The 18,441-nt window shown below is 33.8% G+C and overlaps 15 non-coding genes across 15 annotated transcripts; all 15 read left to right on the plus strand.

The window, feature by feature from the left end:
- Window positions 1–311: 311 nt before the first annotated feature.
- On the plus strand, window positions 312–383 carry TRNAG-UCC (transfer RNA glycine (anticodon UCC)). Its single transcript has one exon. It is a non-coding gene; the product is annotated as a tRNA-Gly (tRNA).
- Window positions 384–2,288: 1,905 nt separating this feature from the next.
- TRNAG-UCC (transfer RNA glycine (anticodon UCC)) lies at window positions 2,289–2,360 on the plus strand. The gene has a single exon. It is a non-coding gene; the product is annotated as a tRNA-Gly (tRNA).
- Window positions 2,361–3,427: 1,067 nt separating this feature from the next.
- Window positions 3,428–3,499, plus strand: TRNAG-UCC (transfer RNA glycine (anticodon UCC)). Its single transcript has one exon. It is a non-coding gene; the product is annotated as a tRNA-Gly (tRNA).
- Window positions 3,500–4,985: 1,486 nt separating this feature from the next.
- TRNAG-UCC (transfer RNA glycine (anticodon UCC)) lies at window positions 4,986–5,057 on the plus strand. Its single transcript has one exon. It is a non-coding gene; the product is annotated as a tRNA-Gly (tRNA).
- A 1,068-nt stretch (window positions 5,058–6,125) lies between these two features.
- On the plus strand, window positions 6,126–6,197 carry TRNAG-UCC (transfer RNA glycine (anticodon UCC)). The gene has a single exon. It is a non-coding gene; the product is annotated as a tRNA-Gly (tRNA).
- A 1,037-nt stretch (window positions 6,198–7,234) lies between these two features.
- Window positions 7,235–7,306, plus strand: TRNAG-UCC (transfer RNA glycine (anticodon UCC)). The gene has a single exon. It is a non-coding gene; the product is annotated as a tRNA-Gly (tRNA).
- Window positions 7,307–10,055: 2,749 nt separating this feature from the next.
- Window positions 10,056–10,127, plus strand: TRNAG-UCC (transfer RNA glycine (anticodon UCC)). The gene has a single exon. It is a non-coding gene; the product is annotated as a tRNA-Gly (tRNA).
- A 1,067-nt stretch (window positions 10,128–11,194) lies between these two features.
- TRNAG-UCC (transfer RNA glycine (anticodon UCC)) lies at window positions 11,195–11,266 on the plus strand. The gene has a single exon. It is a non-coding gene; the product is annotated as a tRNA-Gly (tRNA).
- Window positions 11,267–12,333: 1,067 nt separating this feature from the next.
- Window positions 12,334–12,405, plus strand: TRNAG-UCC (transfer RNA glycine (anticodon UCC)). Its single transcript has one exon. It is a non-coding gene; the product is annotated as a tRNA-Gly (tRNA).
- A 1,067-nt stretch (window positions 12,406–13,472) lies between these two features.
- TRNAG-UCC (transfer RNA glycine (anticodon UCC)) lies at window positions 13,473–13,544 on the plus strand. The gene has a single exon. It is a non-coding gene; the product is annotated as a tRNA-Gly (tRNA).
- A 1,056-nt stretch (window positions 13,545–14,600) lies between these two features.
- TRNAG-UCC (transfer RNA glycine (anticodon UCC)) lies at window positions 14,601–14,672 on the plus strand. Its single transcript has one exon. It is a non-coding gene; the product is annotated as a tRNA-Gly (tRNA).
- A 648-nt stretch (window positions 14,673–15,320) lies between these two features.
- Window positions 15,321–15,392, plus strand: TRNAG-UCC (transfer RNA glycine (anticodon UCC)). The gene has a single exon. It is a non-coding gene; the product is annotated as a tRNA-Gly (tRNA).
- A 1,067-nt stretch (window positions 15,393–16,459) lies between these two features.
- TRNAG-UCC (transfer RNA glycine (anticodon UCC)) lies at window positions 16,460–16,531 on the plus strand. The gene has a single exon. It is a non-coding gene; the product is annotated as a tRNA-Gly (tRNA).
- A 648-nt stretch (window positions 16,532–17,179) lies between these two features.
- TRNAG-UCC (transfer RNA glycine (anticodon UCC)) lies at window positions 17,180–17,251 on the plus strand. Its single transcript has one exon. It is a non-coding gene; the product is annotated as a tRNA-Gly (tRNA).
- A 648-nt stretch (window positions 17,252–17,899) lies between these two features.
- TRNAG-UCC (transfer RNA glycine (anticodon UCC)) lies at window positions 17,900–17,971 on the plus strand. Its single transcript has one exon. It is a non-coding gene; the product is annotated as a tRNA-Gly (tRNA).
- The last annotated feature ends 470 nt before the right edge of the window (window positions 17,972–18,441 follow it).

Below are 18,441 nucleotides of genomic sequence, written 5' to 3' on the forward strand. Positions count from 1 at the left end.
TCTTAAAAATATCCAACTCTAATTAGTCTTATGTAAATTAGGCTATTAACTATATTTTCCTATTATCTGTTTTAACATTTGATTCAAATTCTCTTTTCCAAAAGTGCCAAAAAGTGGACTTCAGTGGACATCATGTTTATTTATTCATTTGCATTTTTAACCTAATTTGTGCATTGTATTAATATTTTCCATCATCAAAAGAAGTGCATTGCAGTCAATTAATGGATTAACAGTGTAGAGCATTGAAATCATACAATCAGGTGTTGTGGCTTACAGATTTGACTAACAAATGCCCTTTTGAAAACCAGGAAGCGTTGGTGGTATAGTGGTGAGCATAGCTGCCTTCCAAGCAGTTGACCTGGGTTCGATTCCCGGCCAACGCATAGTTTGTATTCAATTTTTAAGATCATAAACTCCTTAGAGAATTATTCTTGTTTTGAAGGAATTAGGAATACACTGACCAAGAAATGCCCTTTCAAAAAACGGGAAGCTTTGTTGGTATGTGTAGCACTGGCCAACGCATGATTTTTCTTGTGTATTCTTTTCATTTTTTAAGATCATAAGCTCCTTAGAGAATGTTTCTTGTTTTGAAGAAATCAGGAATACACTGAAAAAGAAATGCCCTTTCAACAAATGGGAAGCTTTGTTGGTATGTGTTGCACTTATGGGATATGGACAGAGTCATGGCTTTGTCATTCAGAGAATACTAGATTTATGGCATCTTAAAAATATTCAGCTCTGAATAGTCTTATGTAAATTAGGCTATTAAATATATTTTCCTATTATCTGCTTTAGCATGTGATTCAAATTCTCTTTTCCAAAAGTGCCAAAAAGTGGACTTCAGTGGACATCATGTTTATTTATTCATTTACATTTTAAACCTATTTTGTGCATTGTATTAATATTTTCCATCATCAAAAGAAGTGCATTGCAGTCAATTACTGGATTAACAGTGTATTCTTTTCATTTTTTAAGATCATAAGCTCCTTAGAGAATGTTTCTTGTTTTGAAGAAATCAGGAATACACTGACCAAGAAATGCCCTTTCAACAAATGGGAAGCTTTCTTGGTATGTGTAGCACTTATGGGGTATGGACAGAGTCATGGCTTTGTCATTCACAGAATACTAGATTTATGGCATCTTAAAAATATCCAGCTCTGAATAGTCTTATGTAAATTAGGCTATTAAATATATTTTCCTATTATCTGCTTTAGCATGTGATTCAAATTCTCTTTTCAAAAAGTGCCAAAAAGTGGACTTCAGTGGACATCATGTTTATTTATTCATTTACATTTTAAACCTATTTTGTGCATTGTATTAATATTTTCCATCATCAAAAGAAGTGCATTGCAGTCAATTACTGGATTAACAGTGTATTCTTTTCATTTTTTAAGATCATAAGCTCCTTAGAGAATGTTTCTTGTTTTGAAGAAATCAGGAATACACTGACCAAGAAATGCCCTTTCAACAAATGGGAAGCTTTCTTGGTATGTGTAGCACTTATGGGGTATGGACAGAGTCATGGCTTTGTCATTCACAGAATACTAGATTTATGGCATCTTAAAAATATCCAACTCTAATTAGTCTTATGTAAATTAGGCTATTAACTATATTTTCCTATTATCTGTTTTAACATTTGATTCAAATTCTCTTTTCCAAAAGTGCCAAAAAGTGGACTTCAGTGGACATCATGTTTATTTATTCATTTACATTTTAAACCTATTTTGTGCATTGTATTAATATTTTCCATCATCAAAAGAAGTGCATTGCAGTCAATTACTGGATTAACAGTGTATTCTTTTCATTTTTTAAGATCATAAGCTCCTTAGAGAATGTTTCTTGTTTTGAAGAAATCAGGAATACACTGACCAAGAAATGCCCTTTCAACAAATGGGAAGCTTTCTTGGTATGTGTAGCACTTATGGGGTATGGACAGAGTCATGGCTTTGTCATTCACAGAATACTAGATTTATGGCATCTTAAAAATATCCAACTCTAATTAGTCTTATGTAAATTAGGCTATTAACTATATTTTCCTATTATCTGTTTTAACATTTGATTCAAATTCTCTTTTCCAAAAGTGCCAAAAAGTGGACTTCAGTGGACATCATGTTTATTTATTCATTTGCATTTTTAACCTAATTTGTGCATTGTATTAATATTTTCCATCATCAAAAGAAGTGCATTGCAGTCAATTAATGGATTAACAGTGTAGAGCATTGAAATCATACAATCAGGTGTTGTGGCTTACAGATTTGACTAACAAATGCCCTTTTGAAAACCAGGAAGCGTTGGTGGTATAGTGGTGAGCATAGCTGCCTTCCAAGCAGTTGACCTGGGTTCGATTCCCGGCCAACGCATAGTTTGTATTCAATTTTTAAGATCATAAACTCCTTAGAGAATTATTCTTGTTTTGAAGGAATTAGGAATACACTGACCAAGAAATGCCCTTTCAAAAAACGGGAAGCTTTGTTGGTATGTGTAGCACTGGCCAACGCATGATTTTTCTTGTGTATTCTTTTCATTTTTTAAGATCATAAGCTCCTTAGAGAATGTTTCTTGTTTTGAAGAAATCAGGAATACACTGAAAAAGAAATGCCCTTTCAACAAATGGGAAGCTTTGTTGGTATGTGTTGCACTTATGGGATATGGACAGAGTCATGGCTTTGTCATTCAGAGAATACTAGATTTATGGCATCTTAAAAATATTCAGCTCTGAATAGTCTTATGTAAATTAGGCTATTAAATATATTTTCCTATTATCTGCTTTAGCATGTGATTCAAATTCTCTTTTCCAAAAGTGCCAAAAAGTGGACTTCAGTGGACATCATGTTTATTTATTCATTTACATTTTAAACCTATTTTGTGCATTGTATTAATATTTTCCATCATCAAAAGAAGTGCATTGCAGTCAATTACTGGATTAACAGTGTATTCTTTTCATTTTTTAAGATCATAAGCTCCTTAGAGAATGTTTCTTGTTTTGAAGAAATCAGGAATACACTGACCAAGAAATGCCCTTTCAACAAATGGGAAGCTTTCTTGGTATGTGTAGCACTTATGGGGTATGGACAGAGTCATGGCTTTGTCATTCACAGAATACTAGATTTATGGCATCTTAAAAATATCCAACTCTAAATAGTCTTATGTAAATTAGGCTATTAAATATATTTTCCTATTATCTGCTTTAACATTTGATTCAAATTCTCTTTTCCAAAAGTGCCAAAAAGTGGACTTCAGTGGACATCATGTTTATTTATTCATTTGCATTTTTAACCTAATTTGTGCATTGTATTAATATTTTCCATCATCAAAAGAAGTGCATTGCAGTCAATTAATGGATTAACAGTGTAGAGCATTGAAATCATACAATCAGGTGTTGTGGCTTACAGATTTGACTAACAAATGCCCTTTTGAAAACCAGGAAGCGTTGGTGGTATAGTGGTGAGCATAGCTGCCTTCCAAGCAGTTGATCCGGGTTCGATTCCCGGCCAACGCATAGTTTGTATTCAATTTTTAAGATCATAAACTCCTTAGAGAATTATTCTTGTTTTGAAGGAATTAGGAATACACTGATCAAGAAATGCCCTTTCAAAAAACAGGAAGCTGTGTTGCTATGTGTAGCACTGGCCAACGCATGATTTTTCTTGTGTATTCTTTTCATTTTTTAAGATCATAAGCTCCTTAGAGAATGTTTCTTGTTTTGAAGAAATCAGGAATACACTGACCAAGAAATGCCCTTTCAACAAATGGGAAGCTTTGTTGGTATGTGTAGCACTTATGGGATATGGACAGAGTCATGGCTTTGTCATTCAGAGAATACTAGATTTATGGCATCTTAAAAATATCCAGCTCTGAATAGTCTTATGTAAATTAGGCTATTAAATATATTTTCCTATTATCTGCTTTAGCATGTGATTCAAATTCTCTTTTCAAAAAGTGCCAAAAAGTGGACTTCAGTGGACATCATGTTTATTTATTCATTTACATTTTAAACCTATTTTGTGCATTGTATTAATATTTTCCATCATCAAAAGAAGTGCATTGCAGTCAATTACTGGATTAACAGTGTATTCTTTTCATTTTTTAAGATCATAAGCTCCTTAGAGAATGTTTCTTGTTTTGAAGAAATCAGGAATACACTGACCAAGAAATGCCCTTTCAACAAATGGGAAGCTTTCTTGGTATGTGTAGCACTTATGGGGTATGGACAGAGTCATGGCTTTGTCATTCACAGAATACTAGATTTATGGCATCTTAAAAATATCCAACTCTAATTAGTCTTATGTAAATTAGGCTATTAACTATATTTTCCTATTATCTGTTTTAACATTTGATTCAAATTCTCTTTTCCAAAAGTGCCAAAAAGTGGACTTCAGTGGACATCATGTTTATTTATTCATTTACATTTTAAACCTATTTTGTGCATTGTATTAATATTTTCCATCATCAAAAGAAGTGCATTGCAGTCAATTACTGGATTAACAGTGTATTCTTTTCATTTTTTAAGATCATAAGCTCCTTAGAGAATGTTTCTTGTTTTGAAGAAATCAGGAATACACTGACCAAGAAATGCCCTTTCAACAAATGGGAAGCTTTCTTGGTATGTGTAGCACTTATGGGGTATGGACAGAGTCATGGCTTTGTCATTCACAGAATACTAGATTTATGGCATCTTAAAAATATCCAACTCTAAATAGTCTTATGTAAATTAGGCTATTAAATATATTTTCCTATTATCTGCTTTAACATTTGATTCAAATTCTCTTTTCCAAAAGTGCCAAAAAGTGGACTTCAGTGGACATCATGTTTATTTATTCATTTGCATTTTTAACCTAATTTGTGCATTGTATTAATATTTTCCATCATCAAAAGAAGTGCATTGCAGTCAATTAATGGATTAACAGTGTAGAGCATTGAAATCATACAATCAGGTGTTGTGGCTTACAGATTTGACTAACAAATGCCCTTTTGAAAACCAGGAAGTGTTGGTGGTATAGTGGTGAGCATAGCTGCCTTCCAAGCAGTTGATCCGGGTTCGATTCCCGGCCAACGCATAGTTTGTATTCAATTTTTAAGATCATAAACTCCTTAGAGAATTATTCTTGTTTTGAAGGAATTAGGAATACACTGATCAAGAAATGCCCTTTCAAAAAACAGGAAGCTGTGTTGCTATGTGTAGCACTGGCCAACGCATGATTTTTCTTGTGTATTCTTTTCATTTTTTAAGATCATAAGCTCCTTAGAGAATGTTTCTTGTTTTGAAGAAATCAGGAATACACTGACCAAGAAATGCCCTTTCAACAAATGGGAAGCTTTGTTGGTATGTGTAGCACTTATGGGATATGGACAGAGTCATGGCTTTGTCATTCAGAGAATACTAGATTTATGGCATCTTAAAAATATCCAGCTCTGAATAGTCTTATGTAAATTAGGCTATTAAATATATTTTCCTATTATCTGCTTTAGCATGTGATTCAAATTCTCTTTTCAAAAAGTGCCAAAAAGTGGACTTCAGTGGACATCATGTTTATTTATTCATTTACATTTTAAACCTATTTTGTGCATTGTATTAATATTTTCCATCATCAAAAGAAGTGCATTGCAGTCAATTACTGGATTAACAGTGTATTCTTTTCATTTTTTAAGATCATAAGCTCCTTAGAGAATGTTTCTTGTTTTGAAGAAATCAGGAATACACTGACCAAGAAATGCCCTTTCAACAAATGGGAAGCTTTCTTGGTATGTGTAGCACTTATGGGGTATGGACAGAGTCATGGCTTTGTCATTCACAGAATACTAGATTTATGGCATCTTAAAAATATCCAACTCTAATTAGTCTTATGTAAATTAGGCTATTAACTATATTTTCCTATTATCTGTTTTAACATTTGATTCAAATTCTCTTTTCCAAAAGTGCCAAAAAGTGGACTTCAGTGGACATCATGTTTATTTATTCATTTGCATTTTTAACCTAATTTGTGCATTGTATTAATATTTTCCATCATCAAAAGAAGTGCATTGCAGTCAATTAATGGATTAACAGTGTAGAGCATTGAAATCATACAATCAGGTGTTGTGGCTTACAGATTTGACTAACAAATGCCCTTTTGAAAACCTGGGAAGCATTGGTGGTATAGTGGTGAGCATAGCTGCCTTCCAAGCAGTTGACCTGGGTTCGATTCCCGGCCAACGCATAGTTTGTATTCAATTCTTGTTTTGAAGGAATTAGGAATACACTGACCAAGAAATGCCCTTTCAAAAAACGGGAAGCTTTGTTGGTATGTGTAGCACTGGCCAACGCATGATTTTTCTTGTGTATTCTTTTCATTTTTTAAGATCATAAGCTCCTTAGAGAATGTTTCTTGTTTTGAAGAAATCAGGAATACACTGAAAAAGAAATGCCCTTTCAACAAATGGGAAGCTTTGTTGGTATGTGTTGCACTTATGGGATATGGACAGAGTCATGGCTTTGGCATTCAGAGAATACTAGATTTATGGCATCTTAAAAATATCCAGCTCTGAATAGTCTTATGTAAATTAGGCTATTAAATATATTTTCCTATTATCTGCTTTAGCATGTGATTCAAATTCTCTTTTCCAAAAGTACCAAAAAGTGGACTTCAGTGGACATCATGTTTATTTATTCATTTACATTTTAAACCTATTTTGTGCATTGTATTAATATTTTCCATCATCAAAAGAAGTTCATTGCAGTCAATTACTGGATTAACAGTGTATTCTTTTCATTTTTTAAGATCATAAGCTCCTTAGAGAATGTTTCTTGTTTTGAAGAAATCAGGAATACACTGACCAAGAAATGCCCTTTCAACAAATGGGAAGCTTTCTTGGTATGTGTAGCACTTATGGGGTATGGACAGAGTCATGGCTTTGTCATTCACAGAATACTAGATTTATGGCATCTTAAAAATATCCAACTCTAAATAGTCTTATGTAAATTAGGCTATTAAATATATTTTCCTATTATCTGCTTTAACATGTGATTCAAATTCTCTTTTCCAAAAGTGCCAAAAAGTGGACTTCAGTGGACATCATGTTTATTTATTCATTTACATTTTAAACCTAATTTGTGCATTGTATTAATATTTTCCATCATCAAAAGAAGTGCATTGCAGTCAATTAATGGATTAACAGTGTAGAGCATTGAAATCATACAATCAGGTGTTGTGGCTTACAGATTTGACTAACAAATGCCCTTTCGAAAAACCAGGAAGCGTTGGTGGTATAATGGTGAGCATAGCTGCCTTCCAAGCAGTTGACCCAGGTTCGATTCCTGGCCAACGCTGGGAAAATTGATCTCAATTTTTAAGATCATAAACTCCTTAGAGAATTATTCTTGTTTTGAAGGAATTAGGAATACACTGACCAAGAAATGCCCTTTCAAAAAACGGGAAGCTTTGTTGGTATGTGTAGCACTGGCCAACGCATGATTTTTCTTGTGTATTCTTTTCATTTTTTAAGATCATAAGCTCCTTAGAGAATAATTCTTGTTTTGAAGAAATCAGGAATACACTGAAAAAGACATGCCCTTTCAACAAATGGGATGCTTTGTTGGTATGTGTTGCACTTATGGGATATGGACAGAGTCATGGCTTTGGCATTCAGAGAATACTAGATTTATGGCATCTTAAAAATATCCAGCTCTGAATAGTCTTATCTAAATTAGGCTATTAAATATATTTTCCTATTATCTGCTTTAACATTTGATTCAAATTCTCTTTTCCAAAAGTGCCAAAAAGTGGACTTCAGTGGACATCATGTTTATTTATTCATTTACATTTTAAACCTATTTTGTGCATTGTATTAATATTTTCCATCATCAAAAGAAGTGCATTGCAGTCAATTACTGGATCATAAACTCCTTAGAGAATTATTCTTGTTTTGAAGGAATTAGGAATACACTGACCAAGAAATGCCCTTTCAAAAAATGGGAAGCTTTGTTGGTATGTGTAGCACTGGCCAACGCATGATTTTTCTTGTGTATTCTTTTCATTTTTTGAGATCATAAGCTCCTTAGAGAATGTTTCTGGTTTTGAAGAAATCAGGAATACACTGACCAAGAAATGCCCTTTCAACAAATGGGAAGCTTTGTTGGTATGTGTTGCACTTATGGGATATGGACAGAGTCATGGCTTTGTCATTCAGAGAATACTAGATTTATGGCATCTTAAAAATATCCAGCTCTGAATAGTCTTATGTAAATTAGGCTATTAAATATATTTTCCTATTATCTGCTTTAGCATGTGATTCAAATTCTCTTTTCCAAAAGTGCCAAAAAGTGGACTTCAGTGGACATCATGTTTATTTATTCATTTACATTTTAAACCTATTTTGTGCATTGTATTAATATTTTCCATCATCAAAAGAAGTGCATTGCAGTCAATTACTGGATTAACAGTGTATTCTTTTCATTTTTTAAGATCATAAGCTCCTTAGAGAATGTTTCTTGTTTTGAAGAAATCAGGAATACACTGAACAAGAAATGCCCTTTCAACAAATGGGAAGCTTTCTTGGTATGTGTAGCACTTATGGGGTATGGACAGAGTCATGGCTTTGTCATTCACAGAATACTAGATTTATGGCATCTTAAAAATATCCAACTCTGAATAGTCTTATGTAAATTAGGCTATTAAATATATTTTTCTATTATCTGCTTTAACATTTGATTCAAATTCTCTTTTCCAAAAGTGCCAAAAAGTGGACTTCAGTGTACATCATGTTTATTTATTCATTTGCATTTTTAACCTAATTTGTGCATTGTATTAATATTTTCCATAATCAAAAGAAGTGTATTGCAGTCAATTAATGGATTAACAGTGTAGTGCATTGAAATCATACAATCAGGTGTTGTGGCTTACAGATTTGACTAACAAATGCCCTTTTGAAAACCAGGAAGCGTTGGTGGTATAGTGGTGAGCATAGCTGCCTTCCAAGCAGTTGACTCGGGTTCGATTCCTGGCCAACGCATAGTTTGTATTCAATTTTTAAGATCATAAACTCCTTAGAGAATTATTCTTGTTTTGAAGGAATTAGGAATACACTGACCAAGAAATGCCCTTTCAAAAAACGGGAAGCTTTGTTGGTATGTGTAGCACTGGCCAACGCATGATTTTTCTTGTGTATTCTTTTCATTTTTTGAGATCATAAGCTCCTTAGAGAATGTTTCTGGTTTTGAAGAAATCAGGAATACACTGACCAAGAAATGCCCTTTCAACAAATGGGAAGCTTTGTTGGTATGTGTAGCACTTATGGGATATGGACAGAGTCATGGCTTTGTCATTCAGAGAATACTAGATTTATGGCATCTTAAAAATATCCAGCTCTGAATAGTCTTAAGTAAATTAGGCTATTAAATATATTTTCCTATTATCTGCTTTAGCATGTGATTCAAATTCTCTTTTCCAAAAGTGCCAAAAAGTGGACTTCAGTGGACATCATCTTTATTTATTCATTTACATTTTAAACCTATTTTGTGCATTGTATTAATATTTTCCATCATCAAAAGAAGTGCATTGCAGTCAATTACTGGATTAACAGTGTATTCTTTTCATTTATTAAGATCATAAGCTCCTTAGAGAATGTTTCTTGTTTTGAAGAAATCAGGAATACACTGACCAAGAAATGCCCTTTCAACAAATGGGAAGCTTTCTTGGTATGTGTAGCACTTATGGGGTATGGACAGAGTCATGGCTTTGTCATTCACAGAATACTAGATTTATGGCATCTTAAAAATATCCAACTCTGAATAGTCTTATGTAAATTAGGCTATTAACTATATTTTCCTATTATCTGTTTTAACATTTGATTCAAATTCTCTTTTCCAAAAGTGCCAAAAAGTGGACTTCAGTGGACATCATGTTTATTTATTCATTTGCATTTTTAACCTAATTTGTGCATTGTATTAATATTTTCCATCATCAAAAGAAGTGCATTGCAGTCAATTAATGGATTAACAGTGTAGAGCATTGAAATCATACAATCAGGTGTTGTGGCTTACAGATTTGACTAACAAATGCCCATTTGAAAACCAGGAAGCGTTGGTGGTATACTGGTGAGCATAGCTGCCTTCCAAGCAGTTGACCCGGGTTCGATTCCCGGCCAACGCATAGTTTGTATTCAATTTTTAAGATCATAAACTCCTTAGAGAATTATTCTTGTTTTGAAGGAAATAGGAATACACTGACCAAGAAATGCCCTTTCAAAAAACGGGAAGCTTTGTTGGTATGTGTAGCACTGGCCAACGCATGATTTTTCTTGTGTATTCTTTTCATTTTTTAAGATCATAAGCTCCTTAGAGAATGTTTCTTGTTTTGAAGAAATCAGGAATACACTGAAAAAGAAATGCCCTTTCAACAAATGGGAAGCTTTGTTGGTATGTGTTGCACTTATGGGATATGGACAGAGTCATGGCTTTGTCATTCAGAGAATACTAGATTTATGGCATCTTAAAAATATTCAGCTCTGAATAGTCTTATGTAAATTAGGCTATTAAATATATTTTCCTATTATCTGCTTTAGCATGTGATTCAAATTCTCTTTTCCAAAAGTGCCAAAAAGTGGACTTCAGTGGACATCATGTTTATTTATTCATTTACATTTTAAACCTATTTTGTGCATTGTATTAATATTTTCCATCATCAAAAGAAGTGCATTGCAGTCAATTACTGGATTAACAGTGTATTCTTTTCATTTTTTAAGATCATAAGCTCCTTAGAGAATGTTTCTTGTTTTGAAGAAATCAGGAATACACTGACCAAGAAATGCCCTTTCAACAAATGGGAAGCTTTCTTGGTATGTGTAGCACTTATGGGGTATGGACAGAGTCATGGCTTTGTCATTCACAGAATACTAGATTTATGGCATCTTAAAAATATCCAACTCTAAATAGTCTTATGTAAATTAGGCTATTAAATATATTTTCCTATTATCTGCTTTAACATTTGATTCAAATTCTCTTTTCCAAAAGTGCCAAAAAGTGGACTTCAGTGGACATCATGTTTATTTATTCATTTGCATTTTTAACCTAATTTGTGCATTGTATTAATATTTTCCATCATCAAAAGAAGTGCATTGCAGTCAATTAATGGATTAACAGTGTAGAGCATTGAAATCATACAATCAGGTGTTGTGGCTTACAGATTTGACTAACAAATGCCCTTTTGAAAACCAGGAAGCGTTGGTGGTATAGTGGTGAGCATAGCTGCCTTCCAAGCAGTTGACCTGGGTTCGATTCCCGGCCAACGCATAGTTTGTATTCAATTTTTAAGATCATAAACTCCTTAGAGAATTATTCTTGTTTTGAAGGAATTAGGAATACACTGACCAAGAAATGCCCTTTCAAAAAACGGGAAGCTTTGTTGGTATGTGTAGCACTGGCCAACGCATGATTTTTCTTGTGTATTCTTTTCATTTTTTAAGATCATAAGCTCCTTAGAGAATGTTTCTTGTTTTGAAGAAATCAGGAATACACTGAAAAAGAAATGCCCTTTCAACAAATGGGAAGCTTTGTTGGTATGTGTTGCACTTATGGGATATGGACAGAGTCATGGCTTGGGCATTCAGAGAATACTAGATTTATGGCATCTTAAAAATATCCAGCTCTGAATAGTCTTATGTAAATTAGGCTATTAAATATATTTTCCTATTATCTGCTTTAGCATGTGATTCAAATTCTCTTTTCCAAAAGTGCCAAAAAGTGGACTTCAGTGGACATCATGTTTATTTATTCATTTACATTTTAAACCTATTTTGTGCATTGTATTAATATTTTCCATCATCAAAAGAAGTGCATTGCAGTCAATTACTGGATTAACAGTGTATTCTTTTCATTTTTTAAGATCATAAGCTCCTTAGAGAATGTTTCTTGTTTTGAAGAAATCAGGAATACACTGACCAAGAAATGCCCTTTCAACAAATGGGAAGCTTTCTTGGTATGTGTAGCACTTATGGGGTATGGACAGAGTCATGGCTTTGTCATTCACAGAATACTAGATTTATGGCATCTTAAAAATATCCAACTCTAAATAGTCTTATGTAAATTAGGCTATTAAATATATTTTCCTATTATCTGCTTTAACATGTGATTCAAATTCTCTTTTCCAAAAGTGCCAAAAAGTGGACTTCAGTGGACATCATGTTTATTTATTCATTTACATTTTAAACCTAATTTGTGCATTGTATTAATATTTTCCATCATCAAAAGAAGTGCATTGCAGTCAATTAATGGATTAACAGTGTAGAGCATTGAAATCATACAATCAGGTGTTGTGGCTTACAGATTTGACTAACAAATGCCCTTTTGAAAACCAGGAAGCGTTGTTGGTATAGTGGTGAGCATAGCTGCCTTCCAAGCAGTTGACCCGGGTTCGATTCCCGGCCAACGCATAGTTTGTATTCAATTTTTAAGATCATAAACTCCTTAGAGAAATATTCTTGTTTTGAAGGAATTAGGAATACACTGACCAAGAAATGCCCTTTCAAAAAACGGGAAGCTTTGTTGGTATGTGTAGCACTGGCCAACGCATGATTTTTCTTGTGTATTCTTTTCATTTTTTAAGATCATAAGCTCCTTAGAGAATGTTTCTTGTTTTGAAGAAATCAGGAATACACTGACCAAGAAATGCCCTTTCAACAAATGGGAAGCTTTGTTGGTATGTGTAGCACTTATGGGATATGGACAGAGTCATGGCTTTGTCATTCAGAGAATACTAGATTTATGGCATCTTAAAAATATCCAGCTCTGAATAGTCTTAAGTAAATTAGGCTATTAAATATATTTTCCTATTATCTGCTTTAGCATGTGATTCAAATTCTCTTTTCCAAAAGTGCCAAAAAGTGGACTTCAGTGGACATCATCTTTATTTATTCATTTACATTTTAAACCTATTTTGTGCATTGTATTAATATTTTCCATCATCAAAAGAAGTGCATTGCAGTCAATTACTGGATTAACAGTGTATTCTTTTCATTTTTTAAGATCATAAGCTCCTTAGAGAATGTTTCTTGTTTTGAAGAAATCAGGAATACACTGACCAAGAAATGCCCTTTCAACAAATGGGAAGCTTTCTTGGTATGTGTAGCACTTATGGGGTATGGACAGAGTCATGGCTTTGTCATTCACAGAATACTAGATTTATGGCATCTTAAAAATATCCAACTCTAAATAGTCTTATGTAAATTAGGCTATTAAATATATTTTCCTATTATCTGCTTTAACATTTGATTCAAATTCTCTTTTCCAAAAGTGCCAAAAAGTGGACTTCAGTGTACATCATGTTTATTTATTCATTTGCATTTTTAACCTAATTTGTGCATTGTATTAATATTTTCCATCATCAAAAGAAGTGTATTGCAGTCAATTAATGGATTAACAGTGTAGTGCATTGAAATCATACAATCAGGTGTTGTGGCTTACAGATTTGACTAACAAATGCCCTTTTGAAAACCAGGAAGCGTTGGTGGTGTAGTGGTGAGCATAGCTGCCTTCCAAGCAGTTGACCCGGGTTCGATTCCCGGCCAACGCATAATTTTTAAGATCATAAACTCCTTAGAGAATTATTCTTGTTTTGAAGGAATTAGGAATACACTGACCAAGAAATGCCCTTTCAAAAAACGGGAAGCTTTGTTGGTATGTGTAGCACTGGCCAACGCATGATTTTTCTTGTGTATTCTTTTCATTTTTTGAGATCATAAGCTCCTTAGAGAATGTTTCTGGTTTTGAAGAAATCAGGAATACACTGACCAAGAAATGCCCTTTCAACAAATGGGAAGCTTTGTTGGTATGTGTTGCACTTATGGGATATGGACAGAGTCATGGCTTTGTCATTCAGAGAATACTAGATTTATGGCATCTTAAAAATATCCAGCTCTGAATAGTCTTATGTAAATTAGGCTATTAAATATATTTTCCTATTATCTGCTTTAGCATGTGATTCAAATTCTCTTTTCAAAAAGTGCCAAAAAGTGGACTTCAGTGGACATCATGTTTAATTATTCATTTACATTTTAAACCTATTTTGTGCATTGTATTAATATTTTCCATCATCAAAAGAAGTGCATTGCAGTCAATTACTGGATTAACAGTGTATTCTTTTCATTTTTTAAGATCATAAGCTCCTTAGAGAATGTTTCTTGTTTTGAAGAAATCAGGAATACACTGACCAAGAAATGCCCTTTCAACAAATGGGAAGCTTTCTTGGTATGTGTAGCACTTATGGGGTATGGACAGAGTCATGGCTTTGTCATTCACAGAATACTAGATTTATGGCATCTTAAAAATATCCAACTCTGAATAGTCTTATGTAAATTAGGCTATTAAATATATTTTTCTATTATCTGCTTTAACATTTGATTCAAATTCTCTTTTCCAAAAGTGCCAAAAAGTGGACTTCAGTGTACATCATGTTTATTTATTCATTTGCATTTTTAACCTAATTTGTGCATTGTATTAATATTTTCCATAATAAAAAGAAGTGTATTGCAGTCAATTAATGGATTAACAGTGTAGTGCATTGAAATCATACAATCAGGTGTTGTGGCTTACAGATTTGACTAACAAATGCCCTTTTGAAAACCAGGAAGCGTTGGTGGTATAGTGGTGAGCATAGCTGCCTTCCAAGCAGTTGACCCGGGTTCGATTCCTGGCCAACGCATAGTTTGTATTCAATTTTTAAGATCATAAACTCCTTAGAGAATTATTCTTGTTTTGAAGGAATTAGGAATACACTGACCAAGAAATGCCCTTTCAAAAAACGGGAAGCTTTGTTGGTATGTGTAGCACTGGCCAACGCATGATTTTTCTTGTGTATTCTTTTCATTTTTTGAGATCATAAGCTCCTTAGAGAATGTTTCTGGTTTTGAAGAAATCAGGAATACACTGACCAAGAAATGCCCTTTCAACAAATGGGAAGCTTTGTTGGTATGTGTAGCACTTATGGGATATGGACAGAGTCATGGCTTTGTCATTCAGAGAATACTAGATTTATGGCATCTTAAAAATATCCAGCTCTGAACAGTCTAAAGTAAATTAGGCTATTAAATATATTTTCCTATTATCTGCTTTAGCATGTGATTCAAATTCTCTTTTCCAAAAGTGCCAAAAAGTGGACTTCAGTGGACATCATGTTTATTTATTCATTTGCATTTTTAACCTAATTTGTGCATTGTATTAATATTTTCCATCATCAAAAGAAGTGTATTGCAGTCAATTAATGGATTAACAGTGTAGTGCATTGAAATCATACAATCAGGTGTTGTGGCTTACAGATTTGACTAACAAATGCCCTTTTCAAAACCAGGAAGCGTTGGTGGTGTAGTGGTGAGCATAGCTGCCTTCCAAGCAGTTGACCCGGGTTCGATTCCCGGCCAACGCATAGTTTGTATTCAATTTTTAAGATCATAAACTCCTTAGAGAATTATTCTTGTTTTGAAGGAATTAGGAATACACTGACCAAGAAATGCCCTTTCAAAAAACGGGAAGCTTTGTTGGTATGTGTAGCACTGGCCAACGCATGATTTTTCTTGTGTATTCTTTTCATTTTTTGAGATCATAAGCTCCTTAGAGAATGTTTCTGGTTTTGAAGAAATCAGGAATACACTGACCAAGAAATGCCCTTTCAACAAATGGGAAGCTTTGTTGGTATGTGTTGCACTTATGGGATATGGACAGAGTCATGGCTTTGTCATTCAGAGAATACTAGATTTATGGCATCTTAAAAATATCCAGCTCTGAATAGTCTTATGTAAATTAGGCTATTAAATATATTTTCCTATTATCTGCTTTAGCATGTGATTCAAATTCTCTTTTCAAAAAGTGCCAAAAAGTGGACTTCAGTGGACATCATGTTTAATTATTCATTTACATTTTAAACCTATTTTGTGCATTGTATTAATATTTTCCATCATCAAAAGAAGTGCATTGCAGTCAATTACTGGATTAACAGTGTATTCTTTTCATTTTTTAAGATCATAAGCTCCTTAGAGAATGTTTCTTGTTTTGAAGAAATCAGGAATACACTGACCAAGAAATGCCCTTTCAACAAATGGGAAGCTTTCTTGGTATGTGTAGCACTTATGGGGTATGGACAGAGTCATGGCTTTGTCATTCACAGAATACTAGATTTATGGCATCTTAAAAATATCCAACTCTGAATAGTCTTATGTAAATTAGGCTATTAAATATATTTTTCTATTATCTGCTTTAACATTTGATTCAAATTCTCTTTTCCAAAAGTGCCAAAAAGTGGACTTCAGTGTACATCATGTTTATTTATTCATTTGCATTTTTAACCTAATTTGTGCATTGTATTAATATTTTCCATAATCAAAAGAAGTGTATTGCAGTCAATTAATGGATTAACAGTGTAGTGCATTGAAATCATACAATCAGGTGTTGTGGCTTACAGATTTGACTAACAAATGCCCTTTTGAAAACCAGGAAGCGTTGGTGGTATAGTGGTGAGCATAGCTGCCTTCCAAGCAGTTGACCCGGGTTCGATTCCTGGCCAACGCATAGTTTGTATTCAATTTTTAAGATCATAAACTCCTTAGAGAATTATTCTTGTTTTGAAGGAATTAGGAATACACTGACCAAGAAATGCCCTTTCAAAAAACGGGAAGCTTTGTTGGTATGTGTAGCACTGGCCAACGCATGATTTTTCTTGTGTATTCTTTTCATTTTTTGAGATCATAAGCTCCTTAGAGAATGTTTCTGGTTTTGAAGAAATCAGGAATACACTGACCAAGAAATGCCCTTTCAACAAATGGGAAGCTTTGTTGGTATGTGTAGCACTTATGGGATATGGACAGAGTCATGGCTTTGTCATTCAGAGAATACTAGATTTATGGCATCTTAAAAATATCCAGCTCTGAACAGTCTTAAGTAAATTAGGCTATTAAATATATTTTCCTATTATCTGCTTTAGCATGTGATTCAAATTCTCTTTTCCAAAAGTGCCAAAAAGTGGACTTCAGTGGACATCATGTTTATTTATTCATTTGCATTTTTAACCTAATTTGTGCATTGTATTAATATTTTCCATCATCAAAAGAAGTGTATTGCAGTCAATTAATGGATTAACAGTGTAGTGCATTGAAATCATACAATCAGGTGTTGTGGCTTACAGATTTGACTAACAAATGCCCTTTTGAAAACCAGGAAGCGTTGGTGGTATAGTGGTGAGCATAGCTGCCTTCCAAGCAGTTGACCCGGGTTCGATTCCCGGCCAACGCATAGTTTGTATTCAATTTTTAAGATCATAAACTCCTTAGAGAATTATTCTTGTTTTGAAGGAATTAGGAATACACTGACCAAGAAATGCCCTTTCAAAAAACGGGAAGCTTTGTTGGTATGTGTAGCACTGGCCAACGCATGATTTTTCTTGTGTATTCTTTTCATTTTTTGAGATCATAAGCTCCTTAGAGAATGTTTCTGGTTTTGAAGAAATCAGGAATACACTGACCAAGAAATGCCCTTTCAACAAATGGGAAGCTTTGTTGGTATGTGTTGCACTTATGGGATATGGACAGAGTCATGGCTTTGTCATTCAGAGAATACTAGATTTATGGCATCTTAAAAATATCCAGCTCTGAACAGTCTTAAGTAAATTAGGCTATTAAATATATTTTCCTATTATCTGCTTTAGCATGTGATTCAAATTCTCTTTTCCAAAAGTGCCAAAAAGTGGACTTCAGTGGACATCATGTTTATTTATTCATTTGCATTTTTAACCTAATTTGTGCATTGTATTAATATTTTCCATCATCAAAAGAAGTGTATTGCAGTCAATTAATGGATTAACAGTGTAGTGCATTGAAATCATACAATCAGGTGTTGTGGCTTACAGATTTGACTAACAAATGCCCTTTTGAAAACCAGGAAGCGTTGGTGGTGTAGTGGTGAGCATAGCTGCCTTCCAAGCAGTTGACCCGGGTTCGATTCCCGGCCAACGCATAGTTTGTATTCAATTTTTAAGATCATAAACTCCTTAGAGAATTATTCTTGTTTTGAAGGAATTAGGAATACACTGACCAAGAAATGCCCTTTCAAAAAACGGGAAGCTTTGTTGGTATGTGTAGCACTGGCCAACGCATGATTTTTCTTGTGTATTCTTTTCATTTTTTGAGATCATAAGCTCCTTAGAGAATGTTTCTGGTTTTGAAGAAATCAGGAATACACTGACCAAGAAATGCCCTTTCAACAAATGGGAAGCTTTGTTGGTATGTGTTGCACTTATGGGATATGGACAGAGTCATGGCTTTGTCATTCAGAGAATACTAGATTTATGGCATCTTAAAAATATCCAGCTCTGAATAGTCTTATGTAAATTAGGCTATTAAATATATTTTCCTATTATCTGCTTTAGCATGTGATTCAAATTCTCTTTTCAAAAAGTGCCAAAAAGTGGACCAGTGGACATCATG

Source organism: Taudactylus pleione, unplaced genomic scaffold (genome assembly GCF_031769625.1).
Source record: "Taudactylus pleione unplaced genomic scaffold, aTauple2 ptg000467l, whole genome shotgun sequence".
Taxonomy (NCBI): domain Eukaryota; kingdom Metazoa; phylum Chordata; class Amphibia; order Anura; family Myobatrachidae; genus Taudactylus; species Taudactylus pleione.